The sequence below is a fragment of the Trichomycterus rosablanca genome, chromosome 21 (assembly GCF_030014385.1).
Source record: "Trichomycterus rosablanca isolate fTriRos1 chromosome 21, fTriRos1.hap1, whole genome shotgun sequence".
Classification (NCBI taxonomy): Eukaryota; Metazoa; Chordata; class Actinopteri; order Siluriformes; family Trichomycteridae; genus Trichomycterus; species Trichomycterus rosablanca.
This window is the reverse complement of record NC_086008.1, coordinates 16,036,060-16,050,675: the sequence shown is the minus strand read 5'-3', so window position 1 is coordinate 16,050,675 and position 14,616 is coordinate 16,036,060. Positions and strand designations below refer to the sequence as shown.

The window sequence follows — 14,616 nt, the reverse complement described above, 5'->3', positions numbered from 1 at the left end:
TGATAAAAATGGGAGTTTAGCTGTGTGCCTTTACTGTATTAAGTTCTTTATTGTTTTTATTGTTTGTATTTTTACTTCATTTTGATGCTGTCTAGCTGGGAACGGGGGATAAACTATTAGTGAGGGCAGAATGATTGTCTTAAAAATACACTGTAAAATCCTAAACAAACTGCATCTTTCAAAATGCATGCTGATTTTGTGACCTGCAAAGTGACACAGCCCGCCAGTAGATGATGTTACACATATTTACACATGATCCTAAAATGTACAAGAAGATAAGTAAGAGAATTAAGCATAAGGAGGAAATTTAATGACAATGAAAACAAGTTTGTGCTTCAGGAAGAGAAACCGGTGCGTCTCTTGTGTTATGAGGCCATGTCTGTGGTAAAGTAGGACAATATAAATGCAGAATTCGGCCTCCAAGAAAAACAACAGACTGCAATCACAACAGGATACATTACAATCGGCCCTTTGAGGGCCACCATAATGCTGATGTGGCCCTCGGTGAAAATGAGTTTGACACCCCTGATTTAGGTGAACAAAATCCATATTTCGTTGCCAGGTTTTAGTTACAAACAAAAAGGCCAAATTGGTCCTAGTAAATAAGTCATTTAATCATATTATTCCCCACTGAGCGTGCATTAATTAAGCACGTTTTGACTGGGGGAGCCAACGAGATTTCATTAGCTGAGGGAATCGGTCGAAGAGTATTGAAGTCCACTCCACGTTTTCTATCCAGCCCCGCATGTAGTGTTGCGACGGAGCGCACAGCTGACCAGATAGATGGAATCGCGCTGGGACTGGAATCGGACTGGGAGTAAACAAACTTTCTCCGGGAGCTCCTATAAATGTAGCGGCGCCGGCGAAAAAGTCCAAGTTGTTTTATTACTGATAAACACGATGGAGTAGTGTAGTTGTTGAGTTTCCTCAGTTGATTGACAGAATACCTTAACATCGTGCGCGTGTGGAGACCAGCTGTAGCTGCTACTCGTGGAAGCGGTGCACAGGACCAGACCACAAGGCAGGGCACACCAGAAATTTTAAGTCCATTTTAAAACGTACCAGCGCCCGCATCTTTTAAAATTACCCAACACACTCCATAGTCATCTAATATCCAACAGGTATTATCTGTTAAAAAAATATGTTAAAAAAATATCCAACAGGTATTATCTGATAAAAAAAAAGAAATAGAGCGACAGGAGCGGTAGTGATTACAGGAGTGTATAAAAAGATGAAAATGAAAGAAAAAAAAAAAATACAAAAAATACAAAAAATACAATAAAAATACGGTAATGGTAGCGGCAGCCAAATGCGCCAGCGTCCACCGTCACCATGACAACTCAAAGTTATTGCTTTAGACAAAAAAATTGCCATATGAAAAGCAGTTGCGACTAAGGAAACAACTAACAAATGTTACTAAGTTAAATTACTTACCTACTCAGAAATAGTTACGCTTCTATAGGCTCTATGCACGCAAGCTCTGTGACGCGTTTCCGTTTAGCGTTAGTCGGGCAGTCTAGCTTCCGGTTTGTTATAAACACCGGCAAATTTCTAATCACAACGTGTCGTATAGCGGCGAATATACGAGTTTGAGTTCTAAAATTAGTAAGAAGGTTTTGTGTTTTCAAAAACAAGATCGGGGTGGATCGGTACATTCTCAGGGTTCATGTTGAACGCTGCATCCGACGGGTTAAAAAGAATAAGTTGTTTGACACAGTGATCGCTATCAGAGCATAAATCAGCTGTTTACTGTATCGTGAGATTGGACCACTTGTCAAGGGATGGAGCTAAACATTCGTTTTTGACTGTAATTTTTTAAAGAACGTGCACATTTAAATATTGTAAATATATATATTATAGTTTATACTCTGTTTTTAAACAAAAGCATAAAAAGCCAACAAAAGCCTCTTCATTATGTAAACATACCTCTTATGTCTACACTCTTTGATTATTTTATTAGTTCTACAATTACAAACTGTAGTTAATTTGTTTCTTTCTATACTGTTAGCCTCCTTTCTGTTCTTGATGACCAGGACCCCCACAGAGCAGGTATTATTTAGGTGGTGGATGATTCTCAGCACTGCAGTGACAATGACATGCTGGTGGTGTGTTAGTGTGTGTTGTGCTGGTATGAGTGGATCAGACACAGCAGTGCTGCTGGAGTTTTTAAACACCGTGTCCACTCACTGTCCACTCTATTAAACACTCCTACCTTGTTGGTCCACCTTGTAGGCATAAAGTCAGAGACGATCACTCATCTATTGCTGCTGTTTCAATTGGTCATCTTCTAGACCATCAGTGGTCACAGGACGCTGCCCATGAGGCACTGTTGGCTGGATGTTATTGGTTGGTGGACGATTCTCAGTCCAGCAGTGACAGTGAGGTGTTTAAAAACTGCAGCAGCGCTGCTGTGTCTGATCCACTCATACCAGCACAACACACACTAACACACCAGCACCATGTCCGTGTCACTGCAGTGCTGAGAATCATCCACCACCTAAATAATACCTGCTCTGTGGGGGTCCTGGGAGAGTCATTGAAGAACAGCATGAAAGGGGGCTAACAAAGCATGTAGAGAAACAGATGGACTACAGTCAGTAATTGTAGAACTACAAAGTGCTTCTATATTGAGTGTGTAAAACAGTTTTTGCTGTTTCTTACGTTTTGTGAATCTGGCAGTTGTTTAACATTCATTTCACAATGAATAGACCACTTGAATGGCGTTAAAAAGACTTGAAATAAAATCTTTTTACATTTAACTTCAAATGGACGTTTTTTTTTTTCTCTTTTGTAACATGATACAAGGTTTTGAACTGAACAGCATATACAGTGCCTTGCAAAAGTATTCAGCCCCCTTGAACTTTTCAACCTTTTGCCACATTTCAGGCTTCAAACATAACGATATGAAATTGTAATTTTTTGTGAAGAATCAACAACAAGTGGGACACAATCGTGAAGTGGAACGAAATTTATTGGATATTTTAAACTTTTTTTAGAAATAAAAAACTGAAAAGTGGGGCGTGCAATATTATTCAGCCCCCTTGCGTTAATACTTTGTAGCGCCACCTTTTGCTGCGATTACAGCTGCAAGTCGCTTGGGGTATGTCTCTATCAGTTTTGCACATCGAGAGACAGAAATTTTTGCCCATTCTTCCTTGCAAAACAGCTCGAGCTCAGTGAGGTTGGATGGAGAGCGTTTGTGAACAGCAGTTTTCAGCTCTTTCCACAGATTCTCGATGGGATTCAGGTCTGGACTTTGACTTGGCCATTCTAACACCTGGATACGTTTATTTGTGAACCATTCCATTGTAGATTTTGCTTTATGTTTTGGTTCATTGTCTTGTTGGAAGATAAATCTCCGTCCCAGTCTCAGGTCTTTTGCAGACTGCAACAGGTTTTCTTCCAGAATGGTCCTGTATTTGGCTCCATCCATCTTCCCATCAATTTTAACCATCTTCCCTGTCCCTGCTGAAGAAAAGCAGGCCCAAACCATGATGCTGCCACCACCATGTTTGACAGTGGGGATGGTGTGTTCAGGGTGATGAGCTGTGTTGCTTTTACGCCAAACATAACGTTTTGCATTGTGGCCAAAAAGTTCGATTTTGGTTTCATCTGACCAGAGCACCTTCTTCCACATGTTTGGTGTGTCTCCCAGGTGACTTTTTATAGATATCTTTGAGAAATGGCTTTCTTCTTGCCACTCTTCCATAAAGGCCAGATTTGTGCAGTGTACGACTGATTGTGTCCTATGGACAGAGTCTCCCACCTCAGCTGTAGATCTCTGCAGTTCATTCAGAGTGATCATGGGCCTCTTGGCTGCATCCCTGATCAGTCTTCTCCTTGTTTGAGCTGAAAGTTTAGGGGGACGGCCGGGTCTTGGTAGATTTGCAGTGGTCTGATACTCCTTCCATTTCAATATGATCGCTTGCACAGTGCTCCTTGAGATGTTTAAAGCTTGGGAAATCTTTTTGTATCCAAATTCGGCTTTAAACTTCTCCACAACAGTATCTCGGACCTGCCTGGTGTGTTCCTTGGTCTTCATGATGCTCTCTGCGCTTTAAACAGAACTCGGAGACTGTCACAGAGCAGGTGCATTTATACGGAGACTTGATTACACACAGGTGGATTCTATTTATCACCATCAGTCATTTAGGTCAACATTGGATCATTCAGAGATCCTCACTGAACTTCTGGAGTGAGTTTGCTGCACTGAAAGTAAAGGGGCTGAATAATATTGCACGCCCCACTTTTTAGTTTTTTATTTCTAAAAAAAGTTTAAAATATCCAATAAATTTCGTTCCACTTCACGATTGTGTCCCACTTGTTGTTGATTCTTCACAAAAAATTACAATTTCATATCGTTATGTTTGAAGCCTGAAATGTGGCAAAAGGTTGAAAAGTTCAAGGGGGCTGAATACTTTTGCAAGGCACTGTATATTTGATACCCCATTGCTGCCAGCTTGACACTGATAAATTCTGTAATGACTTTAATTCTTGATAACCTGCTGTAATAAACATAAGAATAAAAAAATCAAAGTTCCTCCTCGCATTTACAACAAATATGTTTTTGTTAACATATCAAATTAATCAATTGACAGGAAATTTATTATGGTCTGACATATAACATTTGATAATGAATAAAAGATAACTCATTCATATATTGGTGAACAAAACTTTTTACACTTAATCAAAAGATTGAGGGTAAATTGCTAATATATCCAGTCAGATATGTTTAGTTTGTTTTATGTTGTATTAGGATTTTAACATCATGTTTTACACTTTGGTTACATTCATGACAGAAATGGTAGTTACTCATTACACAAAATTCATCAGTTCAAGTTTTAATATCAAACAATTTTGTATCTCCAATTCACCTCACTTGCACGTCTATGGACTGTGGGAGGAAACAGGAGCTGCCGGAGGAAACCCACGCAGATACAGGGAGAACATGCAAACCTCACACAGAAAGAACCCGGACCACTCCACCTGGGAATTGAACACACATACATATATATATTTATTGTTGTTTGAACATCATTAATACATGGGATTTGACACTATCTTAAAGCTTGCCTAACCTGGCACTGTGCAAGCAGAATATGCATAAAAATGAAATTGTAATGGTATGCTTCAAAGCTAACTAAAACATGAATCTTAATACTGGTCTGTCAAGCTAGATGTAGTGTTTGTCTAGTCTAGCAAAACAACCACTAACCAGTTTACAACTACCCTACTTGCATGGTTCTAAGGAAATGTTTGCTAACGTACTTACCTTCATATTTGTCAATGTCGCTGGAGTTGTACATTTAAAATCCTTTTTCCCGCTTGTTAGAAGAAGCAGTACAAACCATGCGTCGGTCGGTCTAAATCGTTCACTGTCAGACGAGGTTAATCTTGAAGACAACAAGTGTAAAAGAGAGCCATGCCTAACGTTATCTGCTTGTTGACGACCGGCAAATGAATACCGGAAGTTGATCTGCCAGTATACGAGAACCCGGAAGACAGTCGTGCATAGAGCCTATTGAGTGAGTCCTGCGTCTGGAAAGTCCTCCTGCTTTGCTTCTTTGCACATGCGCACTGCAAAGTGCAGACTGAAACGTCTGTTAAGTTCTTTACTTAAACATTTCTAGTTTTAAAACTTTTTCATACGAAATTATTACATTACTTAAATTACATGAGTATATATGTATATTAACATGTCACTACCAGGATAGGCCACAGGTGTGTTCAGAATGGTCTACTATCCAAAAAATAGTTGGTCAGTGATGGGTTATGTATAACAGAAATGTCAATATTTTTTTCCATGCATTTCCCAGCTTTATTCAGTGTTGTGTGTGAAACTGATTCCATTTACCTTCTCAAAAACACCAACTAAAACTGTTGTTCAAGACCTGATAACTACAGGTATATAATTTGACCTATATACATGTATATATAAAGCTGATATATGTATAAACAGTGTCTAATTTAAATACATTTAAATACAATTCTCTACATATACAATTAATTGTGCATTACTGAAAGAATGTTAATTAATACAGTAAGTAATTAATTAGTTAACAGCATTACTTAATAATATGTTAGTAGTTAACAGATGGCTTTATTAATGGCTATTCATATGTCACTCATTAATTTGTTAATGTATACATATCATTAATTCATGATGCACTAATTATTAGTTGATGTATTAACACATTGTTAATACACTGGTAGTGTTAGTATATGCTTAGTTATGTATCCGTATTGTAGTGTTACCTTGATAATTAATGTTGTAATGTCACTTTCAACAAAGTAAAAGGAATTTTCAAAAACAATAAAACACTCCAGAACTGTGCTGAAAAAACTTCTGCATTCTTGTCCTATGCTTAAAAAGTACTAAATACCGTTATTGTAAACAAAGTAAACTAAAACACTCCAAAACTGTGTTTAAAGCGCTTCTTATAGCTTGTTTGACACTGAAAATGCATTTTGTAATGTCAATATCAACAAAGTAATGGGAATGAACACAGACACTAAACCACTCCAGAAATGTGCCTAAAGAGCTTCTGCATCTTTGTCCTATGCTTAAAAAGCAAAAATTACCGTTACAGTAAACAAAGTAATAGGAATGTAAAAAATACTAAAGAACTGTTATTAAAATGCTTCTTTGCGCTTGTCGATTTCTGAAAATGCATTGTTTAATGTCACTTTTAACAAAGTACAGTCAAGGACGGATTAAGGATAGTCTGGGCCCCTGGGCAAATAGTTGTAGGAGAGTAAAGTAGCCACTGCCTAGTCACAGTTTGCCCGTTGGGTAGAGAGCAACTGAGTAGAGCATTTGTAAAGCTCCCACTGGTACCCCCAATGCCTCTATCCCTGACTGAGGCTGGGTACTTAGCACTTCTGTTTTGAAATGCAGCTTCTCCTCTACTAACAAGAATCGTCTTGGCTTGGTCGGTAATGGTACTGGGCCATAAAGCAGGGTCGTTGACCGTTTCACACCAGGAGTTGGGGTCCTTGCCCTCCTCATTTGAAAAACGACACTCACACGATGCAGCTGGCTGGTCTGATTGTGGGTCTGACACACCTGCAACTTTCCTTTCATGGTCTTTCTGCTGCTGGTCTGTGGTAGCCTGGCAGGGCTGGCATTCCTGCTCTGCACCTGACTGGGTCTGCAAAGGTACATAGTCACTGACAGGTGACACTAAGCCAGTGGTGATCACATCTTCATTGCTAGAACTCTGATCACTGCTAACATTAGCAATACTTGTCTCACTCATATCCAGCGGTTTCTCAAAGAAGTTTGAGATCAAAGGAACGCTTTTCAGGAAATCTGCCTGATTTGCTTCCTTAATCTTTTTTGCTTTTGTTTTTGAGGCACCACTTTTTTGTTTGGGATCCATGTTATTAATGGCAAGTGTTTCTTAAGATGCAAATATAGAAGCTTGTCTTGCAAATTCCTATTCCTATCCAATACTTACTATGTTGTTTCTATGTTGTATGTTCAGGAAAAAAATACAATCACAAAATTGTAGAACCAGATACAATATGTAATAAAAAAAGGCTGACCTATAACTATTTAGCTATAAATTGTTGTTATTGTAAATGTATTGTATGTATGTACTAATATTATAAAGCTTACACTTCTACCATTATCAATAATGTAATATGCAAATAACAATAAGCTTTTAAAAAAGCTGTGAGTTGCTAGTTAGCAACGTTACACTAGCCTTGAAAAAGGCTGTGAACCTTTCAAAGTTTAATATATTATATATAGTAATATAATATTATATCATGTAATATAATATAATATATAAGCCTTTGAAAAGACTATGAAAAGAATGTAACAGAATATATGCAATATAGTATAGTATAGTATAATATAATATAAAAATATTTATATATATTATAAAATAATATAATGCAGTATAAAGGGCAATGAGCCTTTAAAAAGGCTGTTGGTTGCTGATCTGGTAATAGCAAGGTAAAAGTTGTAGTAAAAGCACAGAGCAAGTTCGCAAGCTGAACTGTCTGAATGTGAGGAGTTTTGATACTGGGGTTTTATATAGATCTTGCATATTCACTTGGAAGTTCTTGCAACACCTGATTGGCACAGCCCCCGTGGGAATTTAGGGCAATGTAACAATTTTTCACCACTGAGTGAGAGAGTGGGGGAGGGGCAGCCACTATCTACTACAAAAAATGCTGTTTTGTGTGTGTGTGTGTGTGTGTGTGTGTGTGTGTGTGAGAGAGAGAGAGAGAGAGAGAGGCATGGAGAGGGAGACAGGGGGAAGGTTTTGAGTATATTAAAAATGCTGTGTTAATGATATTAAATCAAGTTTAATTATTGTCGAGACCCCTTCACACTGCCTTGAAACATGTCAAGTCATGTCAAACTGTCATTGAATAGTCATTGAATAACAAGCTGAATAAAATATGTTTTCCAATAAATAATCCTCAAACAAAATATCAGGGTTACACGCATACGCAGCCACAGCTACTACGCTGTTTCATCATCTGTCACCAAACCAAAATTGTGCTACTCAGTAAAATTAGCTTGCAGTTCTGTTGTATGAAAAGGCACTTTTCCTTTCATGCATTCCTTTAGAGCTAGAGTGACCACTGGTCTCTTTACTGTTGTTTATTAAAGGGGAAACATAAAACTAGTCAAATGGCTTGTTGTTTTCACATAAGTGAAATCACACCCTTGGCCAAATTCACTCAATTTCATCGGTGTCAAAGATAGCATTCATCAGACAAACTGCTTGTCTTAAATTTAAATAATTGCAAAATTGCTAAATTAATTTGTGTCTCTGCGCTTAAGAGAAATTGAACATAATAATTTTGAAACAATACAAATTCAGAAACATTAAGTAAGGGCCTGAATCGCATATTTGCAACAAAACGTCTGTTATGAAATATGGTAGCTTGCCTGGCAATTTGTAGGTCCCTAGAAAGTTAAGGAGCCATGGTAAACGACTTCTATGGAAGTCAAGGGCCCCATAGCAGGGGCCCTCGTGATCAAGGGCCCTCTAATGGTATGCCCTGCTCTTCTTTAGGGCCCCCTGGTAGGGGCTCTCATAACCAGGGCCCTCTAAAAATATGCCCCCCTCTTTCCTAGGACCCCTAATAGCCAGAAGTCGAAGTCAGAGCAGTGCCACAACGCCTCATCCATTTTCATAAGGGGCCCAAAAGCATGGCTAGGGCCCAAAAGCATGGCTAGGGCCCCCAAAAGCATGGCTAGGGCCCAAAAGCATGGCTAGGGGCCCCAAAAGCATGGCTAGGGCCCCGAAGAGGCCCTGGGGTCAAAGTCCCTAATAGTCAGAGGATCCTTAAAATGGAGGGCCCTCGGAAATAAAAATATATTGTATCATAAATGTTGATAGGCATCGCAAAATGTTTTGGGCCTGGGCGCTGGCCCGGTCAGTAATCCAGCCATGAGTACAGTGGGGCCAAAAAGTATTTAGTCAGCCACTGATTGTGCAAGTTTTCCTACTTAGAAAGATGAGAGAGGTCTGTAATTTTCATCATAGGTACACTTCAACTATGAGAGACAAAATGAGGAAAAAAATCCAGGAAATCACATTGTAGGATTTTAAAAAAATTTATTTGTAAATTATGGTGAAAAATAAGTATTTGGTCACCCACAAACAAGCAAGATTTCTGGCTCTCACAGACCTGTAACTTCTTCTTTAAGAAGCTCTTCTGTCCTCCACTCGTTACCTGTATTAATGGCACCTGTTTGACCTCGTTATCTGTATAAAAGACACGTGTCCACAGCCTCAAACAGTCTCCAAACAGACTCCAAACTCAACCATGGCCAAGCCGAGCTGTTGAAGGACACCAGGAAGAAAATAGTAGACCTGCACCAGGCTGGGAAGAGTGAATCTACAATAGGCAAGCAGGTTGGTGTGAATAAATCAACTGTGGGAGCAATTGTAAGAAAATGGAAGACATACAAGACCATTGATAATCTCCCTCGATCTGGGGCCACACGCAAGATCTCATCCCGTGGGGTCAAAATAATCTTGAGAACGGTGAGCAAAAATCCCAGAACTACACGGAGGGACCTGATGAATGACCTGCAGAGAGCTGGGACCAAAGTAACAAAGGCTACCATCAGTAACACTCTACGCCGAGAGGGACTCAAATCCTGCAGTGCCAGGCGTGTCCCCCTGCTTAAGCCAGTACATGTCCAGGCCCGTCTGAAGTTTGCCAGAGAGCATATGGATGATCCAGAAGAGGATTGGGAGAATATCATGTGGTCAGATGAAACCAAAATTGAACTTTTTGGTAAAAACTCAACTCGTCGTGTTTGGAGGAAGAAGAATGCTGAGTTGCATCCCAAGAACACCATACCTACTGTGAAGCATGGGGGTGGAAACATCATGCTTTTCTGCAAAGGGGACAGGACGACTGATCCGTGTTAAGGGAAGAATGAACGGGGCCATGTATCGTGAGATTTTAAGCCAAAACCTCCTTCCATCAGTGAGAGCATTGAAGATGGAACGTGGCTGGGTCTTCCAGCATGACAATAATCCCAAACACACCGCTCGGGCAACGAAGGAGTGGTTCCGTAAAAAGCATTTCAAGGTCCTGGAGTGGCCTAGCCAGTCTCCAGACCTCAACCCCATAGAAAATTTGTGGAGTCCGTGTTGCCCAGCGACAGCCCCAAAACATCACTGCTCTAGAGGAGATCTGCATGGAGGAATGGGCCAAAATACCAGCTACAGTGTGTGCAAACCTGGTGAAGACTTACAGGAAACATTTGACCTCTGTCATTGCCAACAAAGGTTATGTTACAAAGTATTGAGTTGAACTTTTGTTATTGACCAAATACTTATTTTCCACCATAATTTACAAATAAATTCTTAAAAAATTCTACAATGTGATTTCCTGGATTTTTTTTTCTCATTTTGTCTCTCATAGTTGAAGTGTATGATGAAAATTACAGACCTCTCTCATCTTTCTAAGTAGGAGAACTTGCACAATCAGTGGCTGACTAAATACTTTTTGGTCCCACTGTAGTAGGAGTGTATAATAAACAGTACAGAGTTGTGCTTCTAAACGTTTCTTTAAGCTTGTCATACGCTTAAAATACTTTTGGTAATGTCACTACAATTAATGTAATGGAAATGTATAAATACACGAAAAACCTCCAGAACGGTGCCTAAAGAGCGCTTTTGTGAGCTTGTCTGTATTTGAAAATGCATTTTGTAATGACACTATCAACAAAGTTCTCTGTACAGCCTTCATCCTCAAAATCTGGTTGGGTACACCGGTTGGTTACTGTTACTTTTTCTTCAGTAGTACACTTGGAGGAAGTCATCCAATTTAAAACCTCTTTTGGGTCTTTATTCATTACTTTGGCATAAATAGGCACATGTCTGGCCCAGTTGACTCCTACCTAATGAAAGTTTAACAGATCATAATTAAATAAATTATAAACTATAAAAACACACTCAAAACTCCAAAACGGCTTCTGTGATTGTGTTCGATGCTTAAAATGCATTAATTAACGTCACTATTTACAAAGTAATAGGAATGGACTAAAAAACTAAAACACTACATTACTTCGGTTAAAGCGGTTCTTTGGGCTTGTCTGACGCTGAGTTACATTTTGTAGACACAAATAACTGTTTTTAAAATGCATTTAAAGTTCTAAAAATGCATTGTTTATTATCAGTTTGAACAAAGTAAAAGAAAAGTATAAAAACACCAAACCACCACACAACTGTGGGTGAAATGATTCTGTGAGTTTGTCTGATGCAGAAAACTCCTTTTGTAATTCCACTATTAAAATGTAATTGGAATGAACAAAAAAAAAAAAACCTTAAAAATTCCAGAACTGTGCTTAAAGCGCTTCTGATAGCTTTTCTGACGCTGAAAATGCATTTCGTAGTGTCACTATCAACAAAGTAAAAAGATTTTACAAAAACCTTAAAACACTTAAGAACTATTAATTAAAACGCCTCTTTGCGCTAGTCTAATCCTGAAAATGCATTGTTTAATGTCACTTTTAACCAAGTAATAGGAATGTAAAAAAGCAATAAAACAGTACAGAGCTGTGCTTCTAAACGTTTTAAGCTTGTCATAAGGTTAAAATACATTTGGTAATGTCACTACAATCAATGGTGGAATTGTACACAGGTTCGAAAAAACTCCAGAATATTGCTTAAAGCGCTTCTGTAAGCTTGTATGAATCTGAAAATGCATTTTGTAATGTCATTATCAACCAAGTAATGGGAATGTACACGGATACTAAAAACTCCAGAACAATGCTTAAAGCTCTTTTGAAAGCTTGTCTAAATCTGAAAATGCATTTGGAAATGTGTCTTACAAAGTATTAAAATTTTATCATTTGAGAAATTGCTTCTGTGATGTCGACTGATGCTAAAAATACAGTGATCAATGTCTCTATCAACAAATGTATGAAAATATACTAAAACTACAGAATTCTGCGAAAAGCGCATCTGTAAGCATGTCTGATGCTGAAAATGCACTTTGTAATGTCATTATCAACAAAGTAATGGAAATGTACACGGACACTAAAATAAACCCAGAGCGGTGCTTAAAGCGATTCTGTGAGATTGTCTGTATTTAAAAACACATTTTGAAATGGCACTATCAACAAAGTCAAAAGATTGTACAAAATTACTAAAACACTCGAGAACTTTTATTTAAAACACTTCTTTGCGCTTGTCTAATCCTCAAAATGCATTGTTTAATGTCACTTTTAACAAAGTAATAGGAGTGTATAAAAAATGTACAATCAATGTAATGGAAATGTACACAGAAACGAAAAATCTTCAGAACGGTGCTTAAAGCACGTCTGTGAGCTTGTCTGTATTTGAAATTGCACTTTGTAATGTCACCATCAACAAGGTTTAAAGAAGGTACAAAAACACTCAAAAGCTGTTATTAAAACGCTTCTTTGCGCTTGTCTAATACTAAAAATACATTTTTTATGTCACTTTTAACAAATAATAATAGATTTATACAAATAATAAACTAATTTAAACAAAAGTAAAAGGAACTTATAAAAACACCAAACCACAACACAACTGTGGTTAAAATGATTCTGTGAGTTTGTCTGATGCAGAAAACTCCTCTTGTAATTTTGTAATTCCACTTTTTTTTAATTGGAATGAACAAAAAAACTTAAAATTTCGAGAAATGTCCTTTAAACGCAACTTTGAGCTTGTCTGATAGTTAAAATGCATTATGTAAAGTATCAACAATGCAATAGGAATGTATAAAAGCCCTCAATCACTCCAAAACCTTGCGTAAAGCACCTTTTAAGCTTGATTAACATTAAAATGCATTTTTAATATGAATTTATCAACAACGTAATAGGAAAGTTCAAAAACACTAAAACACCAAGAAACTGTGCTTAAAACACTTTGATTTTTTCAAAGGATTCAAAGGATTGAATGTTTAGAATGCTTAAATGAGCTTGTATGATAATGAAAATACATTTTGTATTGTCAGTATATAAAAAATAGTGTACAAAAAAACTAAAACACTGCAGAACTGTGCTTAAAGAGCTTTAGTAATGTTTTCTTATGCCTAAAAAAATTTGTTACTGTCACTGTAAACAAAGTACAAGGAATGAACAAAAACATTAAAACACTCCCAGAACTGTGCTTCTGATAGCTTGTCTGACGCTAAAAATGCATTTTGTAATGGTAATGTTATCAAAGTTAAATAAATGTTCAAAAACACTAAATTACTAAATATCTGTAATTAAAGGGCGCTTCACTGAGAGTGTCTTACTCAAAAAAAAAAGCAATTTGTAATTTCACTAACAAAGTAACAGTAACAGAAAAAAAAAAAAAAAAACATTCGAGAAATCGCTTCTCGTCTGATGATAAAAATACATTGATCAATGTCTATCAACAAATGTACAGAATCTACAGAATTCTGCTTAAAGCGCTTCTGATTGCTTGTCTGACGCTGAAAATGATTTTGTAATGTTAATATTATCAAAGTAAAATAAATGTTCAAAAACACTAAATAACTGTAATTAAAGAGCGCTTCATGGAGATTGGCTTACTCAAAAAAAGCAATTTGTAATATCACTAACAAAGTATCAGTAACAGTGCTACTGTACTGTATAGAGTACATCATGGGCTTTTTACCGATATCACATTTGTGGGGGTGTGGCAAACAGAGCTCATGGACTTTCTTTTCCAAATGGCTGCCATCTCATATTCCACATTTTATGGCAAAAAGCAAAGTAAGAGATTAGATTTTTGCTGATATAATTTTTCTGTTGCTAATAATCAAATTGTTTCATCAATATGAGAGTCTTAACTTTTGATTTACTCAGATTGTATGCATTACGCATATCGCAAGAGAAATTAGGCTCATCAGCTGTCCAGAATTTATTTATTTTTAATTAGATAAACATCAGTCATTTAATGTTACATGTTGTTTCTTTTTTGTCATTTATTGCATTGTTTAAAGAGAGGTTCTTTAAGCAAAAACTTAAAACTTTTTTTAGATGGTTCTTGGCTTACAATAAAATTGGCAGAAGAAACTAATTTTCCTGTTTGATTCACTAGTAACAGCGCAGATGCTACAAAATTTAGCGTCTCATGCATTTGCTATTCTCTACGACGGCGTATTAGTAGG

At 37.4% G+C, this 14,616-nt stretch overlaps 1 long non-coding RNA gene across 1 annotated transcript; it reads right to left on the bottom strand.

The window, feature by feature from the left end:
• Positions 1–4,587: 4,587 nt before the first annotated feature.
• On the bottom strand, positions 4,588–5,513 carry LOC134335532 (uncharacterized). The gene is made up of 2 exons (XR_010015610.1): positions 5,273–5,513; positions 4,588–4,986 (listed from the first exon to the last, which is right to left on the bottom strand). It is a non-coding gene; the product is annotated as an uncharacterized LOC134335532 (long non-coding RNA).
• Between the last annotated feature and the right edge of the window lie 9,103 nt (positions 5,514–14,616).